At 41.5% G+C, this 20,826-nt stretch overlaps 1 long non-coding RNA gene across 1 annotated transcript in view; it reads right to left on the bottom strand.

The window, feature by feature from the left end:
• Positions 1–4,561: 4,561 nt before the first annotated feature.
• The window catches only part of LOC143114236 (uncharacterized), a 29,536-nt gene continuing 13,271 nt past the window's right edge, over positions 4,562–20,826 (bottom strand). Inside the window, exons 3-4 of the long non-coding RNA XR_012984872.1 lie at positions 7,523–7,739; positions 4,562–5,418 (exon numbers count right to left, since the gene is read on the bottom strand). This is a non-coding gene — a long non-coding RNA (uncharacterized LOC143114236). The remainder of the gene's footprint in view (positions 5,419–7,522; positions 7,740–20,826) is intronic.

The following is a 20,826-nucleotide window of genomic DNA, read 5'->3' as shown; positions in this document are numbered from 1 at the left end:
CTGTATGATCGATCACAGCTGTTAGTGTAGATGAGGCTAGACTTGACATGTTTGCCCGAAAGCAGAGGCCATATGAAGCCAATCCTCCAACAAGGGCAGCTCTGCTTCAACACACTAAACGTGCTGCATATCAGGCAGGCTGCATATGGGGTCAAGTAACCCAGTGTCAGCCAGATCAGAGAGTCCTGCTGACTGGGGATAGAAAAAGCTTGGTAAACAATGGGGGGTCGTCTGGACAGCAAATGCACCAGATGCACAAAGTTGTGAACAGCTAGCCAAGTGTGGCTGCAAATCAGAGTGCTGTGGAAGATGCAAACGTTTTAGATTGGCGGCCATCTTGAATTTTTGAGGGACAAGCATCTTTTTCCATTAACATTTACTTTAGAGAGTATTTGTATAAAATTGTATGCTTAGATCACTGTTTGAATAATTGATATAATAAGAATTGAATAGCAATGGTGGTGGCCATCTTGAAAAATGGCCGCCATATTGAATTTTTGAGTGGCCCAGCGCCTTTTTCCAAAATAGTGGCCCTTAGAGAGTATCTGTGCCAAATTTCATGCTTCCAAAGTAAACTGTGCAATTGCAAATGTGAATAAAAAAGTAAGTTTGCAGTGGGCGAGAGCCGAACAGAGTACACTATTAAAGCAACACTCACCTTGAAAAATGCCTTGAATTTTTGCGATTGCCTTTTTCTAAAAGTGTGGCAGTTAGAATATTTTTGCTAATCAGTGTACATATTACCGAAATGACGGCCATCTTGGAAAAGGTATCCATCTTGATTTTTTTATTGGCCATCCAGTTTTTCCCAAAAGTGGCCTTAACAGAATATTTGTGGCATATTTTCTGTATCACTTTTTGGAAACAGTGGCAATGAACATAGGACAGGAATGGCAGCCATCTTGAAAAATGGTTTCCATCCTGAATTTTTGAGTGGCACATACCTTCGGATAACAGAACAGTGCATTTTCATGCACTGTAATAATAATAAGAAGAAGACTTCGGATAACAGAACACAAAGAGTGTTCCTTGAAGAGTATTTCTGCCTAATTTTATGCTTGCATCACCATTTGAACAATTGAAATGATTAATATTCGACAGGAACGGTGGCCATCTTTAAAAATGGCCGCCATATTGAATTTTTGAGTGGCCCAGCGCCTTTTTCCAAAATAGTGGCCCTTAGAGAGTATCTGTGCCAAATTTCATGCTTCCAAAGTGAACGATTTTTTACTAATCTGCTGCACTAAAGTAAGAGAGTCAAGTTAAGTATTTCAGAGTCCCGACTCTTGGAGGGTCGTCGTTGATAGTTGGTCATGGTGGTATCTGGAGTAATAGGCATCAGCAGAGCCCTATGATAGGTTCCTTTAAAAAAATGTATACAGTCGTTCTCTTAGATCTGAACCACCCAATATGAATCATAAGGCCTCTGCTGTCAGCTCTGTTAACCTGAAACGTTTGACGGTTCCTTTCCCGCCCATCCACCCAGAGCCGTCCACCTGTAGTCAATCGCTCTCTAGTGTGGCATTGTGGTATTGCAGTTGTGTCAGTAGCCTACAAACTTGCTGCTGTGACTTCCTTGCAACAGCTAGTCATAAGCCCAGTGAGTATACTCACCAACACATTAAAGATAAACTAGATGTACCGCAGAGCGGTACAAAATATGACCGCCGCCCAGTCCAGCACATTTTTTCCACAAAAAGAAATCACGCTATATGATTCTAACTGTCTCACTAAATTGCATTATCCACACTCAATTCTCGCTGGTATCTGCTAGACAACAAGTACCAAAACATGATTAGTTCATAGATTTCACATGTAAAATTCATTTTATACAACCCCACCTCCATCTTGCCTGTTCATAATTCTGAGAAATTCTTGATTGTTTGTGTTATGTTTATGTTATGTGTGTGGGTGTGTGTGTGTGTGTGAGTGTGTGTGTGTGTGTGTGTGTGTGTGTGTGTGCGTGCTTGTGTGTGTGCCTGCGTATGTGCCTGTCCATGCAACCGTACATATGTCTACTGTGTGAGTATGTGTCATACGTATGATTACTGTGAATGTATGTATGTGTGTGTGTATCTGTTTGTGCACATGTGTGCACAAGAAATGGGTTAACATGACCCCTGGAGGCAAACATACGGAAAAAATGGTCATCCTAGGCCCTACAGTTCTCAAGATATTCACAGAAAACTGTGTCTGCCCTACCCTCCTTTCGGGGGGTCCAGTCCAGCGGGGGGGCTACAGATCAAAACGAAAAATGACGGTTCCATGCTATCCATGTGGGGGTACATGCCCACCAAGTTTTGTGTCTTTCAGTGTCCCGGGAATCCTTGTTGGTGTACGTCACTAAATGTACACATAAATTATTTTATTGTAAGGCCCCCCATGAACAAAGTACACAAAACTTGGCATGCATTCGGAGGGTGTCATAATGATCCTACACTTTTAATTTCGTGCAGTTTTGACCTTGTCAGCCAGAGATATTGTGATGAAAATCACATGAAAATCATAATTTTTTGCTTTTTAATTTTTAACTAGGTGGCGCTATACATGAAATAAGTGGTAATGGGATGGGTTGACATGCCCCCTTAAGACCAACATACATTAAAAAGGTGGACCTCCTAGGCCCTACGGTTCTCGAGATATTCACAGAAAACTGTCTCCGGTCACCTACAGGCCAGTTGGTGTATAGTAACATAAATTAATTTATTGTGTGGCCCCCCATGAACGGAATTCCACAAAACTTGGTGTGCATACACAGGGTGTCATAATGATCCTACACTTCCAATTTCGTGCAGTTTTGACTATGTTAGGTCACAGATACCTTCAAAAACACCTCATTTTTACTTTTTTGTGTTTAACTAGGTGGCGCTATACATGAAATGAGTGGTTATGGAATGGGTTGACAGAGCCCCTTGAGATCAACATACGGAAAAAAAATGGTCCTCCTTAACCCTACGGTTTTCGAGATATTCACAGAAAACTGTGTCTGCCCTACCCTCCTTTCGGGGGGTCCAGTCCAGCGGGGGGGCTACAGATCAAAACGAAAAACGATGGTTCCATGCTATCCATGTGGGGTTACATGCCCACCAAGTTTCGTGTACCCCGGTCTTTCAGTGTCCCGGGAATCATTGACGGAAATTTGGGCATGCGAAAAAGAAAAAAAAAAATTATCTGACTAAACCTATATTACCGCCGCTTCGCTGCGCGGCGGTCATAATTGTAAAATGTAATTTCGAGGAAATTACCAGTGCATGAAAATATAAACATACTGTACATGTATATTAACATAAAATTCCAAACAAACTTTTATTTGGAAACAGTTGGCAGGAGTCATATTCGAGATATTCACAGAAAACTGTGTCTGCCCTACCCTCCTTTTGGGGGTCATAATAAATGTCCTCACTACAATAATTCACTATTAAATAATTTAACTATTTAAACTACTCAACTATTTAACTGTTCAGCCATTTCAACTGTCAGTTGTTATTAACTATGACTCCTGCCAACTGTTTCCAAATAAAAGTTTGTTTGGCATTTTATGTTAATATACAGTATATTTATATTTTCATGCACTGGTAATTTCCTCGAAATTAAATTTTCTAGTTAATGTTTAAAGTTGCAATTGGTGAATAAACTCTTTTGACAGATGGATAAACTCTAATAAGAGGTGGATAAACTCTATTTCTGAATTTTCAGAGGTGGATAAACTGTGTTTACTTGTGTTTAGCCTCCACTACATCCCTGTGGAAGGCCTAAAATCATAGGGACATCTAAAATCATTGGGGTTGAACCGCTCTAAAACATTTACTGGAAACAGCACTAAGAAGGCACTAGATATTATGCAGGACTCTAGTCATCCTGCACACAATCTCTTCTCCCACCTTCCATCAGCGAGGCGTTTGCAGAGCATCCCAACGCGCGCACATCATGTTTCTAGGGATAGATTTTTTACAAGGCTACTGAATACAACAGGAAGGAGGGCTGAGGTCTGAGCTTAATGTGCTTGGCTGCTTTTAAATGTTATTTATAATTGTTAATTATTGACTGAGAGATGCTAAGACACATTGTATTTAATTGCTGTGGTACTCTGTACTAATATGCATATGACAATAAACTTGAACTGAACTGAACTTGTGCTGAATTGACATCCTGCAAATCTTCATTATTAGAATACCACCAGTTTGATTTGATTATTTCCTATTTGGAGTCCTAACAGAATTGGGTGATAGCACTATTTGTTGAATGGGCAAGTTTAGGGTAGGCTGTCTAGTAAATAGTATAGGACGCACAACTGTGAAGGACTTAACAGAAAAGTGAAACTTACATGCAACTCTGTGGCAGTAGTTTGACAGAGCTCTACAAACTAAATGTTTTCTGTTTCTACTGGTGTGTGTGTGTGTGTGTGTTTGCCATCATGTGTGTGTCTGCATGAGGATGTCCCATAGATTCTTATTTTCAGTGCAGACCCTGGGAGGGTCAGTGAACAGTGTTCTTGTCAGCCTCTTGGAGACCTTTTAAAGCAATGTTTGTCTGGGTTCATTTGAAGAGATAAAGTATAACATTTCAATGTCAAAGTAATTTATTTATATTGCACATTTTACACAGCGTCTTGCAGCAGATTTAGACAGCAAGTACAATACAATTAATGTTATTTACAGCAAATCATAGTTGTCAAATAAAAAAGAATAAAATAATGTATTGATGAGAAAAATATAGAATAGGTGGCTTAAGGTGCCTTGCAACCTTCATAACTGCGAGCTTAACTCATTGTAAACAATTATCAACACCAACTAATTTGCCAGAGTAAGAACAGAGAAACCCCACTCAGTGATATTATATACAGAGACACACACCAACCAACACACACACACACACACACACAAACAAATGCACACAATTTCACTTTGAAGGTTATGGGTGTGGTGTCTCAAATATTAATCAAAATAATTGTCAGCTGACAATTGCACAGGAGGTCAAAACTGAATCCAAATTTTGTTCGAAGTCATACCAGAACCATTTTTGATGGAAGGGTGACACCTTGTGAAATTAATTTGAGATGTTAGGATAGCGACACGCTTGTGAGGTCCATCCTGTACCACTACATCAGATATTGATATATGATGCTACTGTGTTAAAGATAAGACCTAATCTCTGAAAGGCTGGAATTGTATAAAGCAGATAACTAGGCCATCAAACTAGTTGAGAGTTAACAGTGACACGTGAAACTTCAAAAGGTCTCTGCCAGTTTATATTGTTTTTGTCTTTGGTAAAAGTACAAGACACTTCCAGCGATGATGATGAAGAGAATAAGAGCGGCTGGAATTCCCCAAGACGCCAGATTTCTTGTGATGTCAAAACAGCTGAAGTGAGTGACAGGGAGGGGCATCATGGGTAATGCCTCAGTTGGTCGCAAACAACCTGAGTGTCATAAAAAAATCAAAGACAGGATGTTAATAACACAACCTGAGTATTATAAGGCAACAGACAGGATGTTAACTAGATGTACCGCAGAGCGGTACAAAATATGACCGCCGCCCAGTCCAGCACATTTTTTCCACAAAAATAAATCACGCTGAAAGGCCTATATGATTCTAACTGTCTCACTAAATTGCATTAGCCACACTCAATTCTCACTGGTATCTGCTAGACAACAAGTACCAAAACATGATTAGTTCATAGATTTCACATGTAAAATTAATTTTATACAACCCCACCCCCATCTTGCCTGTTCATAATTCTGAGAAATTCTTGAATTGTGTGCATGTGTGCGTGTACACGTTTATGTGTGTGGGTGTGGGTGTGTGTGTGTGTGTGTGTGTGCGTGCTTGTGTGTTTGCCTGCGTATGTGTGTTTGTGCATGTGCATCTTGCCTGTTCATAATTCTGAGAAATTCTTGAATTGTGTGCGTGTACACGTTTATGTTTATGTGTGTGTGTGTGTGTGTGTGTGTGCGTGCTTGTGTGTTTGCCTGCGTATGTGTGTTTGTGCATGTGCATGCATGCGTACATATGTCTACTGTGTGAGTATGTGTCATACGTATGATTACTGTGAATGTATGTGTGTGCGTGTGTATCTGTTTATGCACATGTGTGCACATGGAATGGGTTAACATGACCCCTGGAGGCAAACATACTGAAAAAATTGGTCATCCTAGGCCCTACGGTTCTCAAGATATTCACAGAAAACTGTGTCTGCCCTACCCTCCTTTCGGGGGGTCCAGTGCAGCGGGGGGGCTACAGATCAAAACGAAAAACGATGGTTCCATGCTATCCATGTGGGGTTACATGCCCACCAAGTTTCGTGTACCCCGGTCTTTCAGTGTCCCGGGAATCCTTGTTGGTGTACGGTCACTAAATGTACACATAAATTATTTTATTGTAAGGCCCCCCATGAAAGAAAGTTCACAAAACTTGGCATGCATTTGGAGGGTGTAATAATGATCCTACACTTTCAATTTCGTGCAGTCAGTTTTGACCATGTCAGCCAGAGATATTGTGATGAAAACACCTAATTTTTTGCTTTTTAATTTTTAACTAGGTGGCGCTATACATGAAATAAGTGGTAATGGGATGGGTTGACATGCCCCCTTAAGACCAACATACAAAAAAAGGTGGACCTCCTAGGCCCTACGGTTCTCGAGATATTCACAGAAAACTGTCTCCGGCCACCTACAGGCCAGTTGGTGTATAGTAACATAAATGAATTTATTGTGTGGCCCCCCATGAACGGAATTCCACGAAACTTGGCGTGCATTCAGAGGGTGTCATAATGATCCTACACTTCCAATTTCGTGCAGTTTTGACTATGTTAGGTCACAGATACCTGCGATTACAACACCTCATTTTTACTTTTTTGTGTTTAACTAGGTGGCTCTATACATGAAATGAGTGGTTATGGAATGGGTTGACATGGCCCCTTGAGATCAACATACAAAAAAAAAATGGTCCTCCTAAACCTTACGGTTCTCGAGATATTCACAGAAAACTGTGTCTGCCCTACCCTCCTTTCGGGGGGTGCAGTCCAGCGGGGGGGCTACAGATCAAAACGATGGTTCCATGCTATCCATATGGGGTTACATGCCCACCAAGTTTCGTCTACCCCGGTCTTTCAGTGTCCCGGGAATCATTGACGGAAATTTGGACATGCGAAAAAGAAAAAAAAAAAAGAAAAAAAATAATAATAATAATTCTGACTAAACCTATATATAAACCTAGCCGCTTCGCTGCGCATTAGACAGAGCATCAATAATACTATGTCACACACCAATATGACATGGTCATAAGACATCAGACAGGGTGCAACACATCAGTGCATTTGAGCAGCGTGTCTGGTCCATGGAGGTTGTGCTCATGGTCTGTGTTACTGGCCACGGAGATCGCATGCTGTACCATCCACTGTACTGACCTGGTGGGGTAATAGTCCTACTGCCTCAAAATACTGACCTGTGGGGTAATAGTTGTACTGCCCCACTGTACAGACCTGGTGGGGTAGTAGTCGTACTGTACTGTCCCACTTTACTGACCTGCGGGGTAGTATTCATACTGTCCCTCCTGGATGTAGTGGCCCAGGGGTGGCCAGAGGGTGCACTGGTAAGTGCCGCAATCCCCCAGCGCTGACTCGGGTAGGAGCAAAGAAAACTCCGCCCCCACTTCGTATGAGTGGTTCGTGCCTCGGTAGACTGTTGTGTGATTATCATGCAGGTTCTTCATAACAAGCCCTCGGTACTCAGGTCCAATCACCTACAGAGAAAAAAAACATCCAATAAGAAATGAATGCATACCAGGGGCCTCATTATAGAAACTTCCTAACTCTGGAATCTTATCTTATCTTAAGATTTGAATTTCCCCTGGGGATCAATAAAGTATCTATCTATCTATCTATCCATCTATCTAGATAGGAATTTGGCCATTACAGAACCATCCTAACTCAAGGATTCAGTGGCGTTATGTCTGCCTGGCCTGCTCCAGTCTTGACTTGGTGCCTTTTAAATAAAGCACCCTTCCTCCTCTACTGTCCTCAAAACACAGCATACAGTATCGAAATGCATACCAGAGCCCTATATACGGCTCTGATGCATACAAGTCTGGAGGGCCATCTGCTGGTAGCCTGTGATAACACATTCACCCTCTTCATTTCAGAGACATAGATGGAGTCAGGAGAGCTCAACAATAGCCACCTTGTTGTGAAGCTTCACTCACACTCAGGCTCATAAATGTTTTAATGTTGTCTGACAACATGTTTACGTCAATAACTGTATCGTAACAGAATAAAAAATTACTGTTTGTACCAAAGGTTTTAGCATTCTAGAATCTTTCGTTTATACAGTCCATCCTTGTTTTACCTTCTTTTCTTCCATTCTATGAAGTGTTATTCTGATAAGAACCACCAGAAATGGAGAGGGTACTAGTATTGGAATGTACAGTATGATCAACTCAAAACACAGTGCGCCTATATTACATGAGCTGACAGTTAAACTGTCTCACCAATATTCATTAGTGGAATACACCAAAAATGAACCAAATCTATATGGACTAATGCTAGATGATTGATTTCCCACACATATTGCCATAGTGACCTGCTGCCTCTGAAGTTTGAGGCAGAGCTGTAATTGTAGTCCAGTCATTTTAGGAGAAAGGGTTGAACAAATTGCAACACAAGTAAACTTAACTGATTTTGTATCTTCAATATGTCCTGAGTAAGGGAAATGCCAATCCCAATAGGGGAAAGTTTAGAAAAAGACCTAAAAAAACCCTATTCATGCGCCTATACAGTATTTTTCTCACGCAAATAGGGGAAAAAAATGAACCTTCACATATCACCATGAAAATTACTGAGTTGATTACTTACATCAAGACAAACAAAAAATGTATTATAAGTTTTTTGAAATTGTTTGTTAACATGGGCAAACAGGGCATAATGTAATTATGTATTGCTAATGTAGTGACCCAAAACTAATTGCAACATTTGACAAACAAATCGTCCAAGGCATGGAGGAAGATAATACATGTCTTAACTGGTATTATATATCATCTAGAGGGTATATGCTTATAGAAAATATATAGTTTATGGTGTTTAATTTGTTTTCCCTGGACAGTATAGGCCAAAATGTATCCACTTTACACTAGATTTACCTTTACAGAATAGAGGGCAATGTATGGTGCATGGCATAGAGGAAGATGGGAAATGTCTTAAATCGTGTTATATCTCCTCTAGAGGGTATATGCTTGTAGAAAATATATAGTTTATGGTTTTTAATTTGTTTTCCCTGGACAGTATAGGCCAAAATGTATCCACTTTACACTAGATTCGCCTTTACAGAATAGAAGGCAATGTATTGTGCATGGCATAGAGGAAGATGGGAAATGTCTTAAATGGTGTTATATCTCCTCCAGAGGGTATATGCTTTCAGAAAATATATAGTTTAGGGCATACATGGGCAACATACGGCCCGTGGGCCACATCCGGCCCGTGTGCTTTCCCTGACCGGCCCGCGTAAGGTCCATGAAAGAACAATAGTCAAGAGCCTAGCATAGAGATAATGCATGCAAATCAATATCGTTGTTTTTATTTTGAAAGCGACTGCTATTTGTACGCCCATACATTTGTGCGTGGATGCATACGACGTAAACACCCTCACTGATGTGCTGGTGAATAGAATTTATGCTTCTGCGTCGACACAATGCAGTTGCCTTTACGTCGGCGTAAACCGTTCAAAGTTTTGTGTCTCTTATGTCTGCGTCGCTCACCACCGCAAAGGTTGTTAGAACGAGACAGTTTACAATCAGATAACCCCGTAATTGTAATGTCTGAGTTTATTTGCAAAGCTTATGTTAGCGAACTAGTATGATGCTACTACCCACAGGTTGCAGAAGCAGCCGGCTCAACACACAGAGTGAGTTGACCAATCACAGTTATGTGCATAAAGTTAAAGCAAAAACATTGCCTACATTTTTTAAATAGTTTTCTTTGTGCATGTTGATTAACTAATGACAGCCTACTATTGTCTGCTCCACATTTTCGTATAATTCTGCATAGAGTTAATTTATTGATTTAATGATGAAATATTGCTGAGTATTGATGAAATGGTGGCACAGGCCTATCGGTTGTACTGACTCCTTCACATTTTCATGACCTAGCCTAATTATATAGATATTGTAGTACTTTTTTATACCAGTCTTTGAAAACTGAAAAAAAAAATGTCAATTTAAAAAAATAATTTTCGAGAATGAGGATTAAATACTGGACATAGATTAAATATTGCTGTTTTTCCTTTGTCTCCCTCACATTTTCATCTGTTCTTACGACTAGTAAACAAAACCATATGATTTACTTGATGTTATACAAGAACAGAATAGAATTGAACAGAATTGAGTTCAGACTTGAGTTTGGTATTTTGGGTCCGGCCCTCCTCAACAGTCCCAGTTTGTCATGTGGCCCCTTGGGGAAATTAGTTGCCCACCCCTGGTTTAGGGTGTTTAATTTGTTTCCCTTAATAGTGCAGGCCAAAATGTATCAGCTGTTCACTTGATTCGCCTATACAGAATAGAGGAGTATGTGTTATGCATGGTATGGAGGAAGATGGGACATAAGTTGATTGATGCTATATTTCATGTACAGTGCATAAACCATGACCCATGCATAGGCATGCATTGTTAATTATTAATCTTAAACTATATTTATTAGTATAGCATTTTTGCCAGATGTCACAACAATAGAGTCACTTTTTTGGAGGCTAACTGCAGTTATCCCATCTGCACCCTTCTGTCGAATTAGGACATGATCATGTCCATCTTCAACTTTGCCTTCACAATTTTCCTGCATTCACTAACATAAACATACTGTGCTGTCCGATTATTGTTTTAGACAGAAATTGTGCAAAGTAAAGGGGCATCATACAGGCCCCTCTGATTGGACAGACAGTATATCAGTCAACCCCTGGGCAAGAGGTCAATTACTATAAGACTTGCAAAATGATGGACTGATACTTTAGTGTGATATACTGTATGTTTCAGTGACCTCTAAATCAGATTACGTAAACACCAAAACCACTTTCCTAGGCTGAATAATGCCTATGTGTTTGTACAGAGTACACATTGTGGAACACTTACATGCAAAAACCCACTTGGCTCTATTTAAAGATTTAACAACCATTTCCATTGATTCAAAGGGCCACAATGTAAAAATAGACACCAATTTTGCAACAAACCAGTCTGAAATAAGCCAAAGGAATTCACTCTTTGAAAATAAAAGAATGTTCCTCAACAATGCAAGATTCTAAAATTCCATGTAAAGTTAGATGGGGTCAGATATTCTTTAGAATGTTTATTCTACAACATTCTAATTACAGTTTTGTCAGTATTTGCTGAAGAATAATGCATAAAACAACCCTCATTTTAACATATTTCCACCAACTGGATTTTCATGGTCTTTTACTATGGTGTAAAGATCACCAATTGAAATATAAAAATGTGAAAATAAATTCTGCAATTAGTTTTGGGTCAGACCTTTGCCTGGACTATTAGCTCCGTCGTGGTATTTATACAAATTAACTATACGTAATTACATTATGCCCTGTTTGCCCATGTTAACAAACAATTTCAAAAAACTTATAATACATTTTTTGTTTGTCTTGATGTAAGTAATCATCAACTCAGTAATTTTCATGGTGATATGTGAAGGTTAATTTTTTCCCCCTATTCACGTGAGAAAAATACTGTAGGCGCATGAATAGGGTATATTTGGGTCTTTTTCGAAACTTTCCCCTATCGGGATTCTTCGGGGCTTTTTTTTATGGAGTCAAAATAGGGTCTTTAATATTGAGAGCTTGTGAAAAGATGTTCACATGTGTAATAAAGTTTTGCAGCTGTGCAAAAGGAGTTCTGCATGTGAAAAGAAATTTCGTACCTGTAGAAATATTTTGTGCATGTGTGAAAAAATTATGTACCTGTAGAAATATTACGTACTTGTGTGAAAGAAATGTGTATCTGTAGAAATGTTTTGTACATATTATGTGGGGGGGAAATGCGGATCTGTAAAAATATTTTGTACACGTGTAGAAAAAATATGTACCTGCACAAATACTTTGTACGTGTGTGAATCTCCTACGCGATTATTTCCTGCGCAACACTGAAAGTACGAGTGTGAAACTGAGATACAAGCTTACGGACTTTTGACCCTAATTTTACTGCCTTTCTGAAGAGCCAATCAACACATTGCTTACTGCCAACCAATCAGCGTACTGCGACCACCCAGATTTTGCCGCTAACCCACAGATCTAGTTATTAAAACTGGTGGTAACAGCAAGGGCAGATAGGTGGTAACATTACTGTAAATTAACACCCATAAGTATTTCTGGACTAAAATATTGCAAAGCGATTTGGTTACTTTATTTGTCATGCTTTTATCAGTTGTAACATAGTCAAAACGTTAAGAATATCATACCAGAACCTGAAATAATAACTGTATGATAGCTGCCATAGCTATCCTAGCTGACGTTTATCGTAGCTCATAGTGCTAGGGCTAATGTAACTCGTCAGTTTTTTACGTTGCCCAGCGAATAAGTAGGCTTAATTCTTACATGTCTTAAGTTAAAGAATTGAAAGAAATAGGAAATAAAGAAAACGCTTGAACGGGTTTATCCATTTACATTCAGATCTTGCCATAGACTTTGCCTAAGCGCTTGCTTGCTTGGTAGTCTACCGTCCTGTTCAGTCTATGGTTGCTATAGCAACCGCTGCTGTGCTTCATAAACTGACGAGATAACCGTGTGGTTAACATACTCCCCAAACACAAAGAAAACAAAACTATGTAAGAAAATGGGATGTTGTATTCCAAACAACAAACCAACAGTCCTGGAAGGGCATTACTATAATCTCACTCACTATAATCTCCTAGCTGTGGATGTCCCATTACAACCCATTCATTTGATTCGTCTTTTTGCCGTCCACTAGGCTATTATTATAGGCTTGCAAAGGGTGATAAAATAAACGTGTTCTCATATCAAATAATAATAGCAGATAAACATAAATGTGTGTACAGTATTACTGTTTTTAATCATGAATGACACCACTGAATCACCCTTTCGGAAATGGAATGAATAATTCAACTATTTCGTCAACATTACTGCTAGCTAGAAGCTAACCTATAACGTTACAGTCTAAAAAGCGGATGGGATAGCTAACGTTAACATTACGGCTCCGCTTCAACCCTTTTTGCGATCACAGTATAAATTGAGCTACCACGTCACTCTTAATTAAGTTATAATTTGGCAACCCCAATCAAAGAGTATACCAGAGAATTTCTAATAAGACATTATAGACGGGCTCTGAGTATACTCTTCGATATGAAGCCAATCTGTTTAGCACCAAAATCTAGGTGGTCGGTGGGAAACGCTGATTGGTTGGCAGTAAGCAATGTGTTGATTGGCTCTTCAGAAAGGCAGTAAAATTAGGGTCAAAAGTCCGTAAGCTTGTATCTCAGTTTCACACTCGTACTTTCAGTGTTGCGCAGGAAAGCATCGCGTAGGAGATTCACACACGTACAAAGTATTTGTGCAGGTACATATTTTTTCCACACGTGTACAAAATATTTTTACAGATCCGCATTTTCCCCCCACATATGTACAAAACATTTCTACAGATACACATTTCTTTCACACAAGTACGTAATATTTCTACAGGTACATCATTTTTTCACACATGTACAAAATATTTCTACAGGTACGAAATTTCTTTTCACATGCAGAACTCCTTTTGCACAGCTGCAAAACTTTATTACACATGTGAACATCTTTTCACAAGCTCTCAATATTAAAGACCCTATTTTGACTCCATATTTTTTCCCTTAGTCAGGACATATTGAGGATTCAAAATCAGTTAAGTTTGCTTGTGTTGCAATTTGTTCAACCTTGACCCCTATTTTGGCTTAAAATGACTGGACTATTGGGAAACTACCTGTCCATTGCTGAAATGCTGCCATTCATCAGGATGCCCACGTTTTGTCACTCCGGGTGTGTCAAATAGCGGGGATAGCCAGAACAGATGAAACACGTTTTAATCAAACGTAATTTACAAAGAGATCGTATCACACTGAAAGCTCATATTTTGTCACTAGCAAATAGCCTATATCGGTCCTTTGTCGAATACAGTTGCATTATCAGCCCTGACCAAAACCGTTCAGGAATTATTTATGCAAAAGTGGAATGTGCATAATGTTTCATTCTCCCTCCTTTTCGGCACGAATGAAACAGCATGAGAGAGCATTAACCATATCGTTTCTCCCGTATTGAATTTGCCAAATTTGAGAACAGTCTACATTTCAAATCATAGCCTATTTCCAGGCGCGCGGGAACATATTTTTGACCAGGGGTGCTGAATAACAAAATAATCATGGATGTCCGACGATTCAAACTTCTCGGTAGATTTTTCTGACCATATTCTAGACATTGTCAATGGAGTGTTCTACTAGCATTGTAAAGAGCTGTATAATAATGTTTATTATTAACTTGTTAGCCCTCAGAAAACACTTGCCCATTGTTGGATACTTTTCAATGGGGAAGTGCTGTGTTGGAAGGTGCACTCACATTTGATACAGCATATGTTGGAGACTAGTGCACTGCTGGCAGAGGCCTCAGAAATCACCGTAAACTAGGGTTGGGCACCGAAACTACTAACTACTGTACACACAAGCAAAAGGCTATGAAACATCAACAGTAGGCTAGCTAGTAGGTTACACAATATCCTTGCTAACGCGCTAACTGACATTTATTTGAAATGTTATCAGCAAAGTTGTAAGGTGAAAACTTTATAACCTGTGTTATGGCATGATATTAATCTTTCATGTGCACGAGGCCCATATAGCATCACAATGAATATGAAAATCATGTTAAAAGTTAGCTGGCAAAAACATAAATATGTAGGTTTACATACCTGATGTCACTGAGCTGTCAAAGAGGCTATGAAACCATCTCCGTAAGTTATCGCTAATTAAACATTAGCTGACTGGTGTTAGCGCATAGCCATAGTTGCTGTTAAAATGCCTACTAGGCAGAGGCGATTGCTAAGACTACAGGGGAAGCTCAGCCTCCTCTAAAATATCACGGAAAATCGCATCAAATAACACTATTACATTAGTTTCTAGCCCAGGCACGGCGCCAGGATTCCAGTTTTGGATGGGCCAGACCAATTGTGGGTGGGCCTTAAAAAAAACTTTATCAAATCACTGTTTAACCTAATAAAAATGACTGACTAATATACTGTTATATTATTTGTGCTTACATAACAGAGATTTGAATAGCTTGATGCTCTTTAACTAGTTTGTTGCATTGTAAAAAGGACGGACGTACCTATCCTCGATCACTGTCCTTGGTTTTGACCAAATAAGAGCGCTTTGGAATCTCCATTACGCACCATACCTGCTGGCTGTGCTTTAGCGCATCTCTCGAATAGACCTAAGGCCTATAGGCTGTAAAAGTGGGAATCTAATATTTCCCCCAAATATAGTTTAGTTCTGCTTGTATAACATGAAGTCGAATATTTAATTTGTTTTAGGTTTTCAACAATACAGATCAATCACACTGCCCGATAGTTTCAATCAATATGCAGGGCAGTTGAAAACATTCGGGGCTTAGCCCATAGAGTCTAAATGTAACAGAGTTAAAAATGTAGTGTATTGTTATATATGATTTTCGCCAAAGTAAAACAGCCTTGTTTAATAGTTGTGAATGGGAGCCACCCTTGGCCATATGGTGTACTGCAGATCTGCTGCGTGTAGTCTTGTGTTGCTTCCCTACCCGATCAGAGTAGCCGTATGCTTTTGATCTGGTAGGTTCACTGTACAAAGCACTCCACCCAGTATATCAGTTTTCTATTGATGTTTAAGTTGATAACTTCGATGTTTCCCAGGTGTTATACTAATTTACATGCACTGTAAGGATTGTACTGCATTTAGCACGTTTTGACAAAAAGTTTGTTAATGTTTTCCTTTTGACTATAAGTTTCTCCATACTGGTAACTAGCCATAAACTCCGCTAGCCATGTCCATGCTTTTAATGTCTTATCTAGCATGCATGGGTTGAACTGCGTAGTTAAACATGTATTGGAAATAATATTACTCTGCGTCTCTCATGTGTGTAGTATAGCTTCAATATATGTATGAGACAACAGTGAATGTTAAGCGAGTTATCCCGAACGTAATTAGCTGTAATTCCATGTGTGTGAACTTCTGTCTGGCGTGCCTTGCTTGCTAGCAAGCGAAAGTGTACAATGGAATGTTTACATAGTAGTAACGCAATACATGATGTATTTGCTTGTGCAGATGCTGTACGTGGTACACCGAAGCCTGAAGGCAATGTTTTGATTTATTTTCTTAAAGGTATGTGGCTCCGTAATGTAAATAGGTTCTAGTGAAGTGCTGTAACTTTATGCAGTTTAGTTATGCCCATTCTATATGGGAAGTTAAATGTCATGATTCAGATAAAATTATGCATTTTCTATTACTGAGAGAGTAAGCAGAGTAGCCGTATGCTTTTGATCTGATGCTGTACGTGGTACACCGAAGCCTGAAGGCAATGTTTTGATTTATTTTCTTAAAGGAAAAATAAAAAGGAAGAAAAATTCAACATTTCGCCTCTGTCCCCCCTGATGCTTGACCACTGTTACACTGGTGCCGTGACCTTGTGATCCCAGATCAGCTTGATGCAGATCGCCGCGCCGAGGGAACTGAGTGAAAATCTGTCTGTACTGCAGTTTTGGTTATGGTCAGGTACTCAGGGCTGTCAATGCTCTAATGAATGAAGATTCTAAGTGAACTATTGTAATTATATTTTCGAGTCTATATTAGGTTTTTACTGTTTATTTTTCTGATTACTGTTTTTGTGGTGGGATGGCTAGTAAGTTTAAGCCTGGTGATGAGCCTGACATTAGCCACTTCTCTTGTGGGAGGGGTAGAGGTCTAATGGGAGGTTATTTAAAGTCTAGGGAGTCTGTTGAGATGGATGTGGGTGCCTCTCCTGTGTTGCCTGCAGGTAATAGGGATTTAGGGTTGGAGCAGGACCCGACAGAATCAGTTAGGCCGCATCATTCAACTCCTGTTGACGAAAATGCCACATTGCATCAGTTAACTGATATGATCTCACTGTTAGGTTCACAGATAGGTGAGTCTATTGCAGCCTCACTTGTTTCTAATGGTGTTATTAGTGGGGTTGGTCAGGGTGATACTCCTATGCGCCATGCAGATGACACACAGTTCAGTCTACATGGCCAGAACGCCCAGAACACCCAGTCTAGTGGTGGTACAAGTACACTTAGTGAGAACACACATGTTAATGTTGTTGTACGGTCTGACAAGGAACCTGTTATTTTCAGGGGTGATAATACTGACAAATACACAGTGACTGAGTGGGTTGAGTTAATGAAAGCATACATCAAGAAACAAAAGTATGACGTTTCATCACAGCCAGAAGTTGTAATGGGGAGGTTGATGGGGAAAGCCAGGGACGTAGTTAAGATAGGCCTGAGGAGCGACCCCTCACTTCAGTCTTCATGCACACCAGAGGTCATATATAGTATGCTGACACAGTATTTCAGTAACACATCCTCATGCCTGCCCCTCCAAGATTTCTACTCAACTTTGCCTAAACAGAGAGAGAATCCCGTTGATTATTGGCTACGTCTTAACAAGGCTGCTGATGTAGCTGAAGAGGGTCTGAAGCGTCAGGGCAGACAAATGGAGAATATGGGAGGAGAGATTGCCAAGATGTTTGTGAAGCACTGCCCAGATCTAGAGTTTGCGTCTGTGTTCAAACACAAGCAGATACATGAATGGACAACAAAGGAAGTGCAGGAGAGGGTAGATGAGTACCAGCGTGAGCAGGTGTCCTCGGTAAAAGTGCACGTGCCTAAGACTCAAGCAGCTACACTGATTTGCCATGAAACACACACAGAGTCCCGCAACACTTCCGACATGGAGACGTCCTGTGCTAATGTCCTCTCTCCCCCAGCTCTCTCTTTAGTGGGTGTATCATCTCTTTCCCCCTCATCTGTCCTGTCACAGAACCAGCAGCACTCTCTCTCCCCTATCTCTCAGGGCCAGCAGTCATATGTGCCGCCCGTGCCGCAGCATCAGCAGCAGACTCTCTCCTCACTGCCACAGTATCAGAGGCCGTCCCCATCCTATGCACCGCAGGGCCAGTTGCCACTGAATCAACAGCCAGGCAATGAAGCTATGCTCGGTGAGATGATGTCAATGCTCAGAGAGCTGCTGTCTAATGTGCAGGTTGCACACCCAAGGCCCGCTGTGCGCCGAGGTGGCAGACAAGTTCGAGGTCAGCCCTATGTCCATGCAACGAGTTGTCAGGTCTGTAATGATAAAAGCCACACCACTGAGTCACACTGCCGTTCTAACCGGCTCTGCTTCACATGTTTCAAAACCGGCCATATAAGCCGGACGTGCCCCAGTCAGCCCCCAGCTCATGACAACGTACAGGGAAACTAGCTGGCCTGTGCTTTGAGGGAGGCCGTACAGGTCACGACAAAAACTCCCACGTTAATGATGCAGCTGAGCTGTTTAACAAAGTGAAGAATTTGGATAATAAATCAGAGACTGTTGTCATTCAAAATACAAAAAAAATCAGGAGCAGTGACAGTTTATTTTATACCCCTGTTAAAGTTGAAAACAAAGTGACCCTTGGCGCTATGTTAGATAGTGGTTCAATGGCCTGCTCATTAAGCACTGAGGCACGGAAAAAGCTGATCGATGCTGGTGTTCAGCTGAACAATCAGGAGATGACTGACGTTGTCTTTGTTGGATGTGGAGGTGTTCGTGTGAAGCCTGAATCAGTGGTGAGCCTTGAGATGGCGGTGTATGGATGCAGAGTGTCTGTGCCCACTTTCGTTGTACAGAATCAACAAGATGAATTAATCATCGGCTCCAATGTCATAAGGCATGTAGTTCGTCAGTTCAAGTGTGATGCAAGCTACTGGAAAGCTGTATCATCTTCTGGCTCAGGTGACCAAGAACGTGAACAGTTTCTCTCCCTTCTTGCTGGCTTGGAACGTTGGTCTGATGACGAAGTACCAGACAAGGTTGGAACAGTCAGGTGTAACAGAGCTGTCACCCTGCCGGCCGGCAGTGAGTTTCTGGTGTGGGGCGTGCTTCCTAAAGATGTCAAGATATCTCCTGGCAGCACTGTTTTAACTGAGCCGACGTCGTCTCATTCCGCACCCAGAGGTATTATGGTTGCCAGAGTAGTAACACCTCTCTGGGGGGACAGATGGGTCCCTCTCAAGATCCTGAACGTCTCAGACAGCCCTGTCACGCTACGGAGAAACGCCAAACTCGCCGATGTCTACACCTGTCTGGCACTGGAGGACATGGAAGCCCCGGAGCTCAGTGCCGCTCAGCAGGCCACATCTGCCAAGCCTGCAGAAACGTCAGCGTTGACAGTACACAATGAATCTGTGCGGGAGAGACTGGAGCATGTTGGCCTGAGGGATCTTGACCTTGAGTCTTGTGATGTAACAGCGGAGTGGCGAACTAAGCTGGCGGACCTTGTGATAAGATATGAGGACATCTTTTCCCACCATCACCTGGACTGTGGTGAGGCCAAGGAGTTTGTGCATCGGATTCGACTCACCGACGAGAGGCCGTTCCGTTTGCCTTACCGACGTATTCCGCCTGCTGAATATCAGAAGCTCCGCCAGGTCCTCAGTGAGATGGAGGAGAAGGAGATAATCAGGAAGTCCACCAGCGAGTTTGCCTCACCTCTCGTCCTGGTGTGGAAGAAAAATGGTGACTTGCGGGTGTGCACAGACTTCAGATGGCTCAACAAACGGACACTGAAGGATGCCCATCCCCTTCCCCACCAAGCTGACTGTCTGGCTGCCCTGGGTGGGAACACATTCTTCAGCACAATGGACCTCACATCCGGCTTTTACAATATGCCGCTACATGAAGAAGACCGCAAGTACTCTGCGTTCACAACACCCATGGGCTTGTACGAGTACAACCGTCTCCCACAGGGCCTGTGCAACAGCCCAGCCAGTTTCATGAGGATGATGACCAGCATATTTGGTGACCAGAACTTTCTTAGCTTGCTATGCTACCTGGACGATTTGCTAGTATATGCACCAACTGAGGCGTTGGCTCTTGAGAGGCTGGAGCTGGTCTTTAGTCGGCTTCGCCTGCACAACCTGAAGTTGGCCCCGAAGAAGTGCTGGCTGCTAAAAAGGTCTGTGAAGTTTCTGGGACATATCATTGATGAGTCAGGTGTGTCAACAGACCCAGCAAAAGTTGAGGCTGTCAACAAGATGGTGGCTACAGACCTGATGGAACTTGATGGAGTGACCCCGTCTCACACTCGTGTAAGGTCTTTCTTGGGAATGGTAAACTATTACCAGCACTTTGTGCCCAACTACTCCACAATGGCTAAGCCTCTCTTTGACCTCTTGGCTGGTCAGAAGCAGAAGCGCAAGGGAAGACCCTGCACAAAACGCCCTGTTCCGTACAGGAAGTTGACCCCTTCTGATTGGAAGCCAGACCATCAGAGAGCTTTTGAGGATCTGAAGATGGCATTACTGACTTCAGTGGTCTTAGCGCACCCAGACTTCACACGTCCCTTCGTCTTATCCACCGACGCTTCCTTGGATGGCTTAGGAGCAGTTCTATCGCAAGTTCAGAAAGGTGACACTGTAGCACGACCAGTGGCTTTCGCCAGCAAATCCCTTTCAAGAGCTCAGAAAAAGTACCCTGCTCATCGCCTGGAATTTCTGGCACTAAAGTGGTCAGTGTGTGACAAGTTCAGCCATTGGCTTAAGGGTCGTACGTTCA

Source organism: Alosa pseudoharengus, unplaced genomic scaffold (genome assembly GCF_046254945.1).
Source record: "Alosa pseudoharengus isolate Yale_2024_CS ecotype anadromous, Long Island Sound unplaced genomic scaffold, YU_APseudo_1.1 YU_APseudo_1.1_scf_9, whole genome shotgun sequence".
NCBI lineage: Eukaryota > Metazoa > Chordata > Actinopteri > Clupeiformes > Clupeidae > Alosa > Alosa pseudoharengus.
Note: the sequence above shows the minus strand (reverse complement) of the source record. Positions and strands in the feature narration are given on the sequence as shown.